Here is a 13,357-nt window from a genome sequence, read left to right as displayed (position 1 = left end):
ATATTTCCCATGGTACTTTGCAGGTGGCCATATTTTCTGGGATCCTTTGTAATTGGCCATCCCAGATGGCTACATCCTGTCCTTTTGATCCTGAACGCGAAGCGTGGTGGATCACACTGTTGTTCCTCATCCGTCCTTAGTGTGCCGGGTACCCTTGGTCAAGGGCAGGTTCTACACTACTCTGTCCTATGTTTTTGGAGCATTTACCTAATTTTATCAACACATCATAAATTCATAAACTCTAAGGGGCCACTATAAAACATTTAATCATTACACATTTAACTTATTTACGCAAGGGAACCTCTAACTATCATTACCTAAGCTACTCTCATGCTGCTGTCAAATATCAAAAAGGAACTTATATGTACAATCCCAAAAATTTTAAGAAATGAACAGCAGCATCACATCTCTACTTAATCTATTACAGTCATAGAAGAAGTACAATCTTTTTATTTTGTCAGTGAAAAAGGTTTAAAAGGTTTGTGGGGTTTGTTGGATTCCAAGGAAAGGGGCTCGGTGTGCGTATATCGGGGAGCGGGAGGCTCTCCTTTGCCATTTGCTGAGTCTGAACGACACAGCAGAGTATTGCTACTACCAAAAGGGCTTCTACTGTATCGGAAAGGGAATATCATTTTATAATGTTTTCACACTATGTGGGGGTATCAGTGTTTCTTTTCATGTGAGGTGTGGTGTCCGGGCTAGGGGTCTCATATTGTATGGTCATGTCCGGTGCCGGTGTGGTGTGGGGTACAGAGGCTGTCAACGCGCGCAGTTGTAGGAGTCCAGCGATGATCACAATGGAGGTCATCAGTCCTGTCTTCATCTTGGCTTTTTGTTCTTCGTTCTTCGTATGTTCCTGAGGGTGCAAGCATATCTGTTATTATCGTTGGTTAACATCTCGTTTTGTTTGCCTTTCTCTCTTCAACTTCAATTACCCATTAGAAACGTCACCACATGTAACTCCCTCATTTATTTTTTGAAATAACCATCTTAGAGACGAGACATCCGAAAAAAAATTTGGTTTAAGTGCAAGGAATCCCTCAGCTTGTGGCAGACAATTTCTCTGTCCAGGGTCCAGAGGTAGTTCACGTATGGCAGCAAATGTGTAACAACCAAGTGTGTCAAACCTGTAAATAGCAGTTGGGGTAGCGACCAAAGAGTCACGAAGGTAAAGAGTTGAGTGTACAGGCTGTGGCAAAAGGCATTCTTTAAACCACACAAAGAGCACATGAGGGGAAACAAAGATTGGGGGTCCTCATGCAGGGCAGGGATTAGTGCCGTTACTCCCTACCTGGGTGACCGAGTGAGCGGAAAGAATTTGTAACATATGGAATCCAACAATTTGTTCCTTTAACGGTCATTGGGCAGTAAATGGCATAAGAAGAGTAACCATGACTGTAGCAAGAAATTTTGTAACCGGCCGATATCAATTAAAACCATGTGAGATCGGAAGAATAAACTGTATCAAGAAATTTTGTGTCGAGCCGACATTAATTAAAACCATGTAGCAATAAGAAAGAAAGACAGAAAGCAGGTTCCATGAGGAAATAGGACACCGTAATTCACATGCGGTTCCTTTTTCTCACCATCTGGACACCTCAGGGTTCCATATCAAAAACCGTTGCAAAAGAGTTACCGTAACAGGAGTCAGACTCTGAGTCATCACCATCTCCCGGTTGCCAAACTCGTGTCTGTCGTTTCTGTGCCGTGGCCGCGTGGGCCGTCGTGGGATCTGAATCGTCATTCCTTACTAATCGACAAGAGTTGTCGCAGTGCCAATGGGGTGTTCGTTTGTCATGAGGGGCGGTAGCTGCAAAGAGCAAATTTCCATTGTCGGTGGCTCTGGCTGTGGCAGTGAAAGGGGTTACAGGGGGCCAAACATGTCCTGGTCGTGGTTGCAGGGGCTGTCGCTGTCGTCCGAATCAAGCTCAAGGTGGAAAGGCGTACCTGTGGGTGAGACAAGGTCAGGTCAGTGGGCGTGGATGTGCTGTCCTGGCTGGGGGGGGGGGCTGGTCTAAGTTGTCGATGGGCAGGGCAGAATCGTCTGGCATTGGTAGGGAGATGTGGTAGGAGTGGCTACATTGGGTTCCATAAACTTTAAGCTGGTTGATGTGGAACCAGCCTGTTTTTCCATTGGGGTGCGTTATTTTGTACACAGAGGGGCTCACTTTATCCGAAAAATGGAGTATGGTCCTGCAAATTTAGGGGTGAGGAACGAACTGGGATTATACAAGGAAACCATCACTTGCTGACTGACTGTATACTCTACTGGGTGGACTGTTTTATCAAAGCAGGCCTTACTCTGCTTTTTCCTAGCATATAGCTGGACAGCTGCAGCGAGCTGGGCTGCTTTAATATTTTCTATGAGTTGTTGGGCTGCTTTTTTGTGGGTGAGGGTGGTGACTGTGGGGCTGGCCAAATCAAGTTCTAATAAATATTCAGTTCCTTTCATGGGTCTTCCGGTCATGAGGGTGTGGGGAGTGAATCCTGTGGAACTTGATATTGTGTTCCTAATAAACATAAGGGCGAATGGGAGAACTGAGTCCCATGTAGTGTTGTGCTGTTGCACCATTTTCCTAATTATCACTTTCAGGGTCTGATTCATACGTTCCCCAATACTGCTGGATTGGGGGTGATAAACAATGTGGAATTTTTGTTTTATTCCAAAAATCGTTAGGACATTCTGCATTACTCTGTCAGTGAAATGGGAACCTTAGTCTGATTCAATGCTATGGGGTAATCCCCAGCGTGTAAATATTTGCTGTGTTAAAATCTTGGCTGTTGCCTTAGCCGTGTTTGTCCTGGAGGGAAATGCTTCCACCCATTTTGTGGAGGTGTCGATCACCACCAACACATATTTAAAACCATTTCTGGAGGGGGGGAGGAGACCAATGTAATTGAGCTGTAAATTCATCCATGGGCCATTAACAGGTCGGGCGTATCTTAACTGTCCTTTCCTGGAGTACCTTTCAGGGTTATTCTGTGCGCAGATTAAACAATTCTCAACATAATGCGTGACGTCTGCTTTTAAATCGGGCCACTCACACGAAGGTCTTAAGTGGGCAATGGTGGTTTCTATCCTCTGATGTCCGTGTCCGTCATGAAACTGGCAAATTATCTGGTTTCTGTCCTGGGTGGAGACCACATAAATTCCATTCTTTAAAATTATATTGTCCTGTACCTTCAGTGAGTCCTTGAATTTGTCGTAGGGGGCTGGGAGTTTCCGTCTAAAACTTGTTTAAGAGTGTCGTCTGCCTTTTGGGCCTGGGCTAAATCTTCGATATTGGTCTGTGAAACCCGGACTGCGTGTATCAGTTCACTCTCGGGGGGGTTGCCAAAAGTGACCATGTCGTGATCCTGACTTGGCTAAGGCTTCTGCCTTCACGTTACTGGGTGGGGAGGAACGATGATAGCTTCTGACTTTGATTATGTCACATGTGCAGTCTTTTACTATCTCAAGAATATGCTTCAATAATGGGGCTGAGGGTAGGGTTGTACCATCAGTGGATATGAATCCTCTAGATTCCCACAGGGGCAGGAATTCTGTCAAACTATTGCAGACATATAAACTGTCCGAAAATATATCTGCGGGGTTGGGAAAGAATCTGGGTGCTGCACCACATATGCTATTGCTGCTAATTTGGCTGCTTGTGATCCTAAGTAGCCTGGCAATTTTAAAGATATTTCCTCTAATGGGTGTCCCTGTGCGTATTCCACATAAATACCACATACTGTTATTCTTTTTCCATTGTCAATTGTGGAGGAACAATCTACATAAATTTTTAAAGAGTTATCCGTGATTCTGTGTTCTGATGCCTGCTCGTGTGAGGAGTGATTTCGGAATAAAGGGTCCTGTGTGGTGTTTGGCTGCAATGATCTGGCACTGCAGGTTGGCCGCTAAAAATTTGCAGGCTGAAAATCCTTGCTCCACGGGATCCAAAACTCAGTGGTCACTACTTCTATGGCGTTGGGAGAGTGTGGGTCTGGTACCTGCAAAGCGGGGGCTGTGCCTCGGGCGCGTTTTAATTCATCGATAGCGTCCGTGTGCTGAGAAAGCCATTCCCATGGGGCGTTCTTTTTAAGGAGTTCTGAAAGTGGGCTGCTTTTATGGCAAAACCATCTATGTGGTTCCTACAATACCCAATTAATCCTAAGAATGATCGCAGTGCAGTGACATTGTGGGGCAGGGGCAATTTAACTATTGATTCAATCCATTTCTGTTCGATCTCTCTTTTCCCATGTGTGATAATGGTACCTAAGTAAAGGACCTTCTCTTTCAGGATCTGGGCTTTTTTAGGGTTGACTTTCCATCCAATTGATTGTAAGAGACCTAGCAATTCGGAAAGAAGCTTAACATGCTCTTTGTGTCCCTCTGCAGGGGTAAGTTGTCCACATACTGAATAAGGCATTCGGGGGGGTCAGGAAAATTTGGAAAGTCCATTGGACAATTGTCGGTGAAAGATGGAGGGGGAGTTGTGGAAACCTTGCGGGAGGCATGTCCACGTATACTGCTGTCTTTGAAATGTGAACACAAACTTATATTGATAGGCCTTATCAAAGGGAATGGACCAAAAGCCATTGCTAATGTCCAGCACAGTAAAGTACTTAGCATGTACTCCCTGCTTCAGCATGGTTTCGGGACTCGGGGCAACGGTGGGGGCTGCTAATGGGGTGACCTTGTTGAGGTCTCGGTAGTCAATGGTCAATCTCCATGAACCGTCGGATTTCTTTACAGGCCAAATTGGGGCATTGTTTGTTGAGGCTACGGGCTGAATTGCTCCTTGATCTAGTGAGCTAGTGATAACTTTTGTAATCTCACCCTCGGCTTGCTGTGGGAAACCGTATTGCTTCTGGGGCTTGGGATCGGGACCTGTAATTGTGACTGTTCCCGGAACTTTTCCACAATTGTGCTTGTGCTGGGCGAAGGATGCTTTATGTTTTCTTAGGACCTCACTAATCTGTACTAATGGCTTGTGGATCAAACCAATAGTCGCCTACTGAGCAGATTCTATGTTCGTAGTCTCCTACTGTGAGCGTTGGGGGGGGGGGGGCTCTTGCTGTTCTGGCCATTTTCCATGCACACTTATTCACGGGGTCAAAGGAAAGGTTTGTGTGAGCTCATGAAGTCGATCCCTAAAATGTGCACTGCTGTTTGGGGCAAGTCCACTAAAACAACGGGGTGCTTGGTGTTTATGTTGTCGATTTGTATATCTACGGGGGCCGTAATGTATCCCTGCTGTACATGTCCTGTAAATCCACTAAGAGTGATGGTGTCTCTGGTGGGCCATTTGTCGCGCTGAAACATTGTGGAAGAGTTTAAAGTGGTGCGGGACCCTCCTGTGTCCTAAAGGAACTCTACTGGGTGTCCCTGGACTGTGCCTGTGACTAATGGTCTGCCTGATTTGTCCCAGAGTGTGTCGCACACCCAAGTTGGGGAGTCCGAACACCGTCAATCTGTGCTATTAATCACTGCATTATCTGATCGGGCACAAATTATATGTATGGGCCTACTATTGTTCCTAGGTGGGGCGTTCGATTGCTGGTTCCGTTGCTGGTTCGGAGGGCGTTGCATTCGCGGGTATAACGTCCCTTTTGTCCACAATTATAGCAACCTCGTGGTGCCTGTGCTCTGGGGTGCTGACCTTCGTGTCTGCCCTCATTTACCCATGCAGGGTAATCCTGACTGGGTTCATATTCACTTCTGTTTTCTCATGATCTGCCTTTCTATATAGGGATTGTTCCCAAGCACTGGAGAGTCTCTTAAAACCAAAACTCCATTCTGTGTGGAATCTACAGGGTCGTAATTTACACAGGCTTTTTGACCTGCTTCTGTGGCGTGGGAGACTAAAGTACGAGCTCATTTAGTTGTGTTGTTATCTAGGTTTGTGCGGTTCAATTCCCCAAATACTGCTTTAAATTAGATCCAAAGGCGACCTGCATATGCAGTCGGAAACTCTCCCTTCTTTTGTCTACATTGGTTCAAACCTTCTACGGGATCTCCTCTGTTGTATCCAGTTGCGTCTAAAATAGCTGCCTTCATCTCTTGGAGGCTTCCTCCTCCTACATTCTGGGGTGCTGGTAAAGCTGAGCTAAAGGACGGGTCAAGGCTCATGATTATAAGCTTAATTTCCTCCGGTTCGTCCAGACCGTACATAACTGTTTGCTGTCGTACTCTCTCAAATAAATTATGCGGGTCTGCTGTGGGTTCAAATGGTTCAATTTTGGCGCAGGCATCTCTCAATTGGGTGATAGTTAGTGGGGTGGTGTAAACAAAATCGGGCTCCTCGCGATCCGATGACTTGCGCTGTGTGGTGACTAGATTCATGGGGGTGTGTGCTGCCTGTGCAGTCGGTGGTGCGGGTGCTTTCCTTTTTGGGGCCTGGGGGGCTCTATTCTGATTTTCTGTATCCTCCACATATCTATGGGCGGTTTCATTTAGTTCTTGCCAACTGGGGCCATTCTCCTGATCTAAATTTGGTTCAAAAGTATCTCCGAAGCTGTTTTGCACTGAAAGCAGTGACTGTAACTTTGCTATTTGTTGCCTACATTTGGCGTGACCTACTGTACTCTGCCTTTGTTCCGTTGTGAACTATGGAGCGCTCATAAAGCTGCTTTCAAATCTGCGCATTGTTTCTTTTGCTGTTCTGACTGCTGTTCCGTTTCTTCTCATACCAAAATTGCACGCTGTGTATCTTGGTTGGCCTTATCGTACTTGGTCTGAAAGCTGCTAAGGTGAACTATACAACATTGGAGTACCCGTGTGACATCAGCCATCTCTTTATCTTTAGCTGCCAATTGTTCCCGGAGTTGCTCATTACATTTCTCACATTCACTAAAGTTTCCCTCATTCTTCTCCTCTTTCTCAACTAGCTGTCTGCAGAGCGTCCTTACAACCTCCTCTGTGCCTCGCAATTGTGCCAAACAGGGCACGATTGCCATCGGTTTACGAACTTTCACTGCATTCTTTTTATGTACCTCAGTTGGGTTGTCCAACCAGGTTTGTCCTATGCTTCCTGGACCTGACTCTTCATCTGAACAAAACTCGGACCAAAGGGGCCATCCTTTCCCCTTCAAATAATTTCTTAATTCCTCTTCGCATATGGGTACTGCTCTGCTCGACTGGTCACTGCAACCTCGGGTTCCTGCAGGTTCATTAGGCATTCCATTGCCTTTTCTGCCATTGCTTCTATTATCTCTTTTCCTACCGTTAATTTGGGATGGGGGAATAAGGCAGCGATTCGAATGGCGGGTATGGCATCGGCTATTTTCCGGTTCACAATACTCCCGATAGCTTTACGCAACAAAATCTAATGAGTTTATCTTATATCCCTGTTAGTACGCATGCAAGTTAATACACACTTCCGAATCTCAGAGATTTGATCGATACGGGCCTTACACTTGTGGTTTCTTCCACTTTTCTCAATTGGGTTTCTAATGCAAAGTTTTGTGGGTTCTCTCGGAATGACAAAATCACTTCTAGGTCGAGTCCCGTCAGATGTCGCCAATAATGTTGCTCTTTTTAACTGGATACTGATATGACAGTTATTAATGATGATATTGCTTTTCAGAGTCGCCAGGTATCAAATGATACCATCTGAAGGTTTTACCGGATATTGATCAAAGACCAAACAACCAGCTAGTTAGTTCAAGTTCAATGATAGTTTATTTACACACAAGAATTACTTCGACATGCAACATAAAACACTACAAGCTAACTTACACCTAACACTACAACAACCTGTACTTAACTTCAGGCACCTGGCTTCATGCAGAGGAACAAGGCCTTTGTTCGGATCTTGCGTGGCTGGGTCTGGAGAAGTAACTTTGGTTCTGCTGGGCTCATCCGTCTGGTAGCGATCGTTCATCTTGAACTTGTCTTCTGGTCGTGATGCTACACTTGGTTATGGCGCAGGTTGGGGCCAAGAGAGACCGAGCGCTGAGGCCAAGAGAGACCGAACACATGGCATTTTCTCTCTTTATCCTTCTGGGGTTTCACACTCTTTTGGGCGGTCTTTAGCTTTGGACCCAATAATTCGCCAGGCTTCGATTACTGCCTTCGATTTTGGCCAATAAAGGGGTGGGTGCCTTGATGGCGGGACGTGTCCTGAGCGGTCATTGACCTTGGCATTTTGGGCTCCCTGAGCAAAGATGAGTCTGTTTCTGTATCTATTACCTGGTCTTTTGTTCTAGGGAAATGGGCCATTAGAATGCAAAGTAGCTGGGGGTTTCGATAGCGTCTAGTTATCTGAGTTGCCAATATACATAAGCTCTGAGCGTCTGAGTCCAAGGCTGACCATATTTCCCATGGTCCTTTGCAGGTGGCCATATTTCCCGGGATCCTTTGTAAGTGGCCATCCCAGATGGCTACATAGATCTCTCTGACTGTCAATACTCTTGTTTTTTTTTTTTTTTTTTATTTTTTTGTTTTTTTTTTTTTTTTTGACTGTCAATACTCTTGAGGGTTCTACCATTCACTGTGTATTCCCTACCTGCACTAGACCTTCCAAAATGCATTACCTCACATTTGTCCGGATTAGACTCCATCTGCCATCTCTCCGCCCAAGTCTCCAAACAATCTAAATCCTGCTGTATCCTCTGACAGTCCTCATCGCTATCCACAATTCCGCCAACCTTTGTGTCGTCTGCAAGCTTACTAATCAAACCAGTTACAATTTCCTCCAAATCATTTACACATACTACAAACAGCAAAGGTCCCAGCACTGATCCCTACGGAACACAACTAGTCACAGCCCTCCAATCGGAAAAGCACCCTTCCATTGCTACTCTCTGCCTTCTATGACCTAGCCAGTTCTGTATCCATCTTGCCAGCTCACCCCTGATCCCGTGTGACTTCACCTTTTGTACCAGTCTGCCATGAGGGACCTTGCCAAAGGCTTTACTGAAGTCCATATAGACAACATCCACTGCCCTACCTGCATCAATCACCTTTGTGACCTCCTCAAAAAACTCTATCAAGTTAGTGAGACACGACCTCCCCTTCACAAAACCGTGCTGCCTCTCGTAATACGTCCATTTGCGTCCAAATGGGAGTGGATTCTGTTTCGAAGAATTGTCTCCAGTAATTTCTCTACCACTGACGTAAGGCTCACCGGTCTGTAGTTCTCTGGATTATCCTTGCTACCCTTCTTAAACAAAGGAACAACATTCGCTATTCTCCAGTCCTCCGGGACATCACCTGAAGACAGTGAGGATCCAAAGATTTCTGTCAAGGCCACATCAATTTCCTCTCTAGCCTCCTTCACTATTCTGGGGTAGATCCCATCAGGCCCAGGGGACTTATCTACCTTAATATTTTTCATGATGCCCAACACCTTGTCTTTTTGGATCTCAATGTGATGCAGGCTATCTACACACCCTTCTCCAGACTCAACATCCACCAATTCCTTCTCTTTGGTGACTACTGATGCAAAGTATTCATTTAGTACCTCGCCAATTTCATCTGGCTCCACAAATAGATTCCCTTGCCTGTCCTTCAGTGGACCAACCCTTTCCCTGGCTACCCGCTTGCTTTTTATGTACATGTGAAAAGCCTTGGGAATTTCCTTAACCCTATTTGTCAATGACTTTTCGTGACCCCTTTTAGCCCTCCTGACTCCTTGCTCAAGTTCCTTCCTACTTTCCTTATATTCCACACAGGCTCCGTCTATTCCCAGCCTTCTAACAAATGCCTCCTTTTTCTTTTTGACGAGGCCTACAATATCTCTCGTTATCCAAAGTTCCCGAAATTACCCATATTTATCCTTCTTCCGCACAGGAACATGCCGATCCTGAATTCCTTTCAACTGACATTTGAAAGCCTCCCACATGCCAGATGTTGATTTACCCTCGAACATCCGCCCCCAATCTATGTTCTTCAGTTCCTGCCTAAAGTTGTTATAATTAGCCTTGCCCCAATTTCGCACATTCACCCTAGGACCACTCTTATCCTTGTCCACCAGGATTTTAAAACTTACTGAATTGTGGTCACTGTTTCTGAAATGTTCTCCTACTGAAACTTCTACCACCTGGCCGGGCTCATTCCCCAATACCAGGTCCAGTACAGCACCTTCCCTAGTTGGACTATCTACATATTGTTTTAAGATGCCCTCCTGGATGCTCCTTACAAACTCTGCCCCTCCAAGCCCCTAGCACTAAGTGAGTCCCAGTCAATATTGGGGAAGTTGAAGTCTCCCATCACAACAACCCTGTTACTTTTACTCTTTTCCAAAATCTGTCTACCCATCTGCCCCTCTATCTCCCGCTGGCTGTTGGGAGGCCTGTAGTAAACCCCCAACATTGTGACTGCACCCTTCTTATTCCTGATCTCTACCCATATAGCCTCACTGCCCTCAGAGGTGTCCTCCCGCAGTACAGCTGTGATATTCTCCCTAACCATAGAACATAGAACATAGAACAGTACAGCACAGAACAGGCCCTTCGGCCCTCGATGTTGTGCCGAGCAATGATCACCCTACTCAAACCCACGTATCCACCCTATACCCATAACCCAACAACCCCCCCCTTAACCTTACTTTTTAGGACACTACGGGCAATTTAGCATGGCCAATCCACCTAACCCGCACATCTTTGGACTGTGGGAGGAAACCGGAGCACCCGGAGGAAACCCACGCACACACAGGGAGGACGTGCAGACTCCGCACAGACAGTGACCCAGCCAGGAATCGAACCTGGGACCCTGGAGCTGTGAAGCATTTATGCTAACCACCATGCTACATCCCCCTCTATCCCGCCTGAAACATCTAAGTCCTGGAACGTTTATCTGCCAATCCTGTCCTTCCCTCAACCAGGTCTCTGTAATGGCAACAACATCATAGTTCCAAGTAATAATCCAAGCTCTAAGTTCATCTGCCTTACCTGTTATACTTCTTGCATTAAAACATATGCACTTCAGGCCACCAGTGCCGCTGTTTTCAGCAACATCTCCCTGTCGGCTCTTCCTCAGAGCCATACTGGCCCTATCCCCTAGTTCTCCCTCAATATTTTCACCTTCTGACCTATTGCCCCGGTACCCACCCCCCTGCCATACCAGTTTAAACCCTCCTGTGTGACACGAGCAAACCCTGCAGCCAGGATATTTATGCATCTCCAGTTTAGATGCAACCCATCCTTCTTATACTCTATACGCTTCAGGGCAAGGAGAGTTAGTTGTGTGCATCAAATAAACCTATGTTCATTTTACATCCTACCGTGCGTTCCTGTGTGTTTCTTCGTTGGATTGTACAGTTACTGGCCGCCATCTTTATTGGGGCAGTGTGCAGCAGTCGCACAATGCAGCCACCATCTTGATAGGGGGCAATGTGCAACAGGGTTCATTCAGAGATATTACTGTCCCTGGCAGCAGGAGGAGAGAATGTTGCAAATGTCTATCATGGACTGACAAGTGATGGATCTTGGAAACTCCTTTTATAAGGGGTTAGTAGGGAAGAATTTGCAGATGCGACAGTAAAATGATTTCCTTGCAGGATATTTTACTGCAGTCCGGTTGGTCAGTGTTTTTAAACTCTGGGCAGAGTGTCATGATATGCAGACGCACACATAATGATATACAGGCAGACACAGACAAGCAGCTAATGGACACAGAGAACAGGACATGGCCAATAAGCAGGCAGGACACTCAGGGGTGGGATCTGACTATAAAAGACACAAGGCACTCACACTCCGCCTCTTTCCACTGATGAACATCTAGAGAGTCAGTCAAGGGTGTTGTTACAACCTCACACCTCCAGCACGTGGCTAAGAGCTAGTCTGGTTCAGTCAGACAGAGTAAACACACTTATGTTAGCAGAGAGTCGAACTCGCAGAGAATTGTGCTAACTGTGCTATTAGTTCAATAAACCTGATTGAACTAACTTCAAGATCTGGAGTATCTTTCTGATCTAAGCTGCATCCAGTGGCAGCCAGTGTTATACCAGTGTACCTAACAAGACACAGAGTTCTCCCATCCTTCCTGCGACGGCTGGTGACGGAGCATCCAGGGGGAGCCGAATAGTCGGAATCCCACCAGCATATAAACAGTTTGAAATTCTCCCTCTGGCTGGTTAATGGCTGGTTGTTTGACCCGCTGCCTGGTGGCATGAATACCATTTGTATTCACTTGCACCTCATGAATGCTCATTAAAATGGCTGCTCACCAGAATCTCATCAGAACTTCCAATCTCACGTCGCACCAACGGGAAATCACTTTGGAGTCAGACCCAATCGAAAAAAGATTGGAAAAGAAAAGCCTAAGGCAGACCTCAGTTCCTTTGGGACTTCGAGGTCAGTGCAACATGCATAGCTGATCTGCCTTAGCTCTGCCCTGTTCCTGTTGCACTGAACGCCACTCTGCTGGGACAGACCAGTTCATGCCCTCCAGCTCCATGTTGAGCTGGTCTTTATGGAAAACACTGTGCTGCGGGATACGTGTACCCACCACTCCAATGGTCTGAAGTTCGACCAGGGGTGGGATGTTAGGTGGGGGGGACGGGGAGTTGATGAAAGGACAGGGGACAATGTGACAGGCGGACTGTGCAAGGGGGGGCCGTGGAAGGATATGCATGCAGTCTCCAGACAGAGTGTGTAGAGGTCTACATGGAACATGGGGGCCTCACAAGTGCGGAACCTGGAGCGGGAATCTCCCATCCCACGGCAGAGTGTCCACGCCATCGCAAACGCCGTCGCATTTTACAACAACGTGAAAGGGCCGCTTCCAGGACTAATTCTGTCCCCTACAGGGGGCCAGCTGGAGTGGTTTGCGCCGCACCAGCTGCCAATCCTGGTGCGAACTGTGCGCAAGGGGATACAAGCATGTGCATTGGCCTCCTTCAACATGCCGACCCCGACGCAACATGACGCAGGACTACAGGGGCCGGCGCATGGGAAAGGAAGCCCCCCGCCACAGAGGCTGGCCCGCCGATCGGTGAGACCCGATCGCGGGCCAGGCCACATTGGAGGCTGCCCCTAGGGTCGGAACCCCCCCTCCTCCCACAGGCCGCCACCCGACCCTTCAACGCCGAGGTCCCGCCAGCCCAGAGCAGGTTAGAACGGCGCCGGCAGGACTTGGTTCTTTTCTTACGGCCGCTCGGCCCATGAGGGCCGGAGAATCGCCGGGCCGCGCCAATGGCGTTGATTCTCCGCTCTGCGGCGACGGGGCAGCATGGCACATTCATGGGGATTCTCCAGCCCGGCCCAGGGCTGGGAGAATCCCGTCCCTGGAGTGGGATCCTGCCATTCTGGCCACGCACCACCACACTTGTTCTCAAGGATGGAGAATTCCTCTCTCTGTCTCACAATGTCAGTGACAAAAGTGCAGTGAGTGTTAGCCTATTGTAGAAGTCTGCAGCAGTGACAGAGAAGG

The sequence above is a fragment of the Scyliorhinus canicula genome, chromosome 18 (genome assembly GCF_902713615.1).
Source record: "Scyliorhinus canicula chromosome 18, sScyCan1.1, whole genome shotgun sequence".
In the NCBI taxonomy this organism is placed as follows: Eukaryota; Metazoa; Chordata; class Chondrichthyes; order Carcharhiniformes; family Scyliorhinidae; genus Scyliorhinus; species Scyliorhinus canicula.
The sequence above is the reverse complement of the archived record's forward strand: the minus strand, read 5'-3'. Positions refer to the sequence as shown.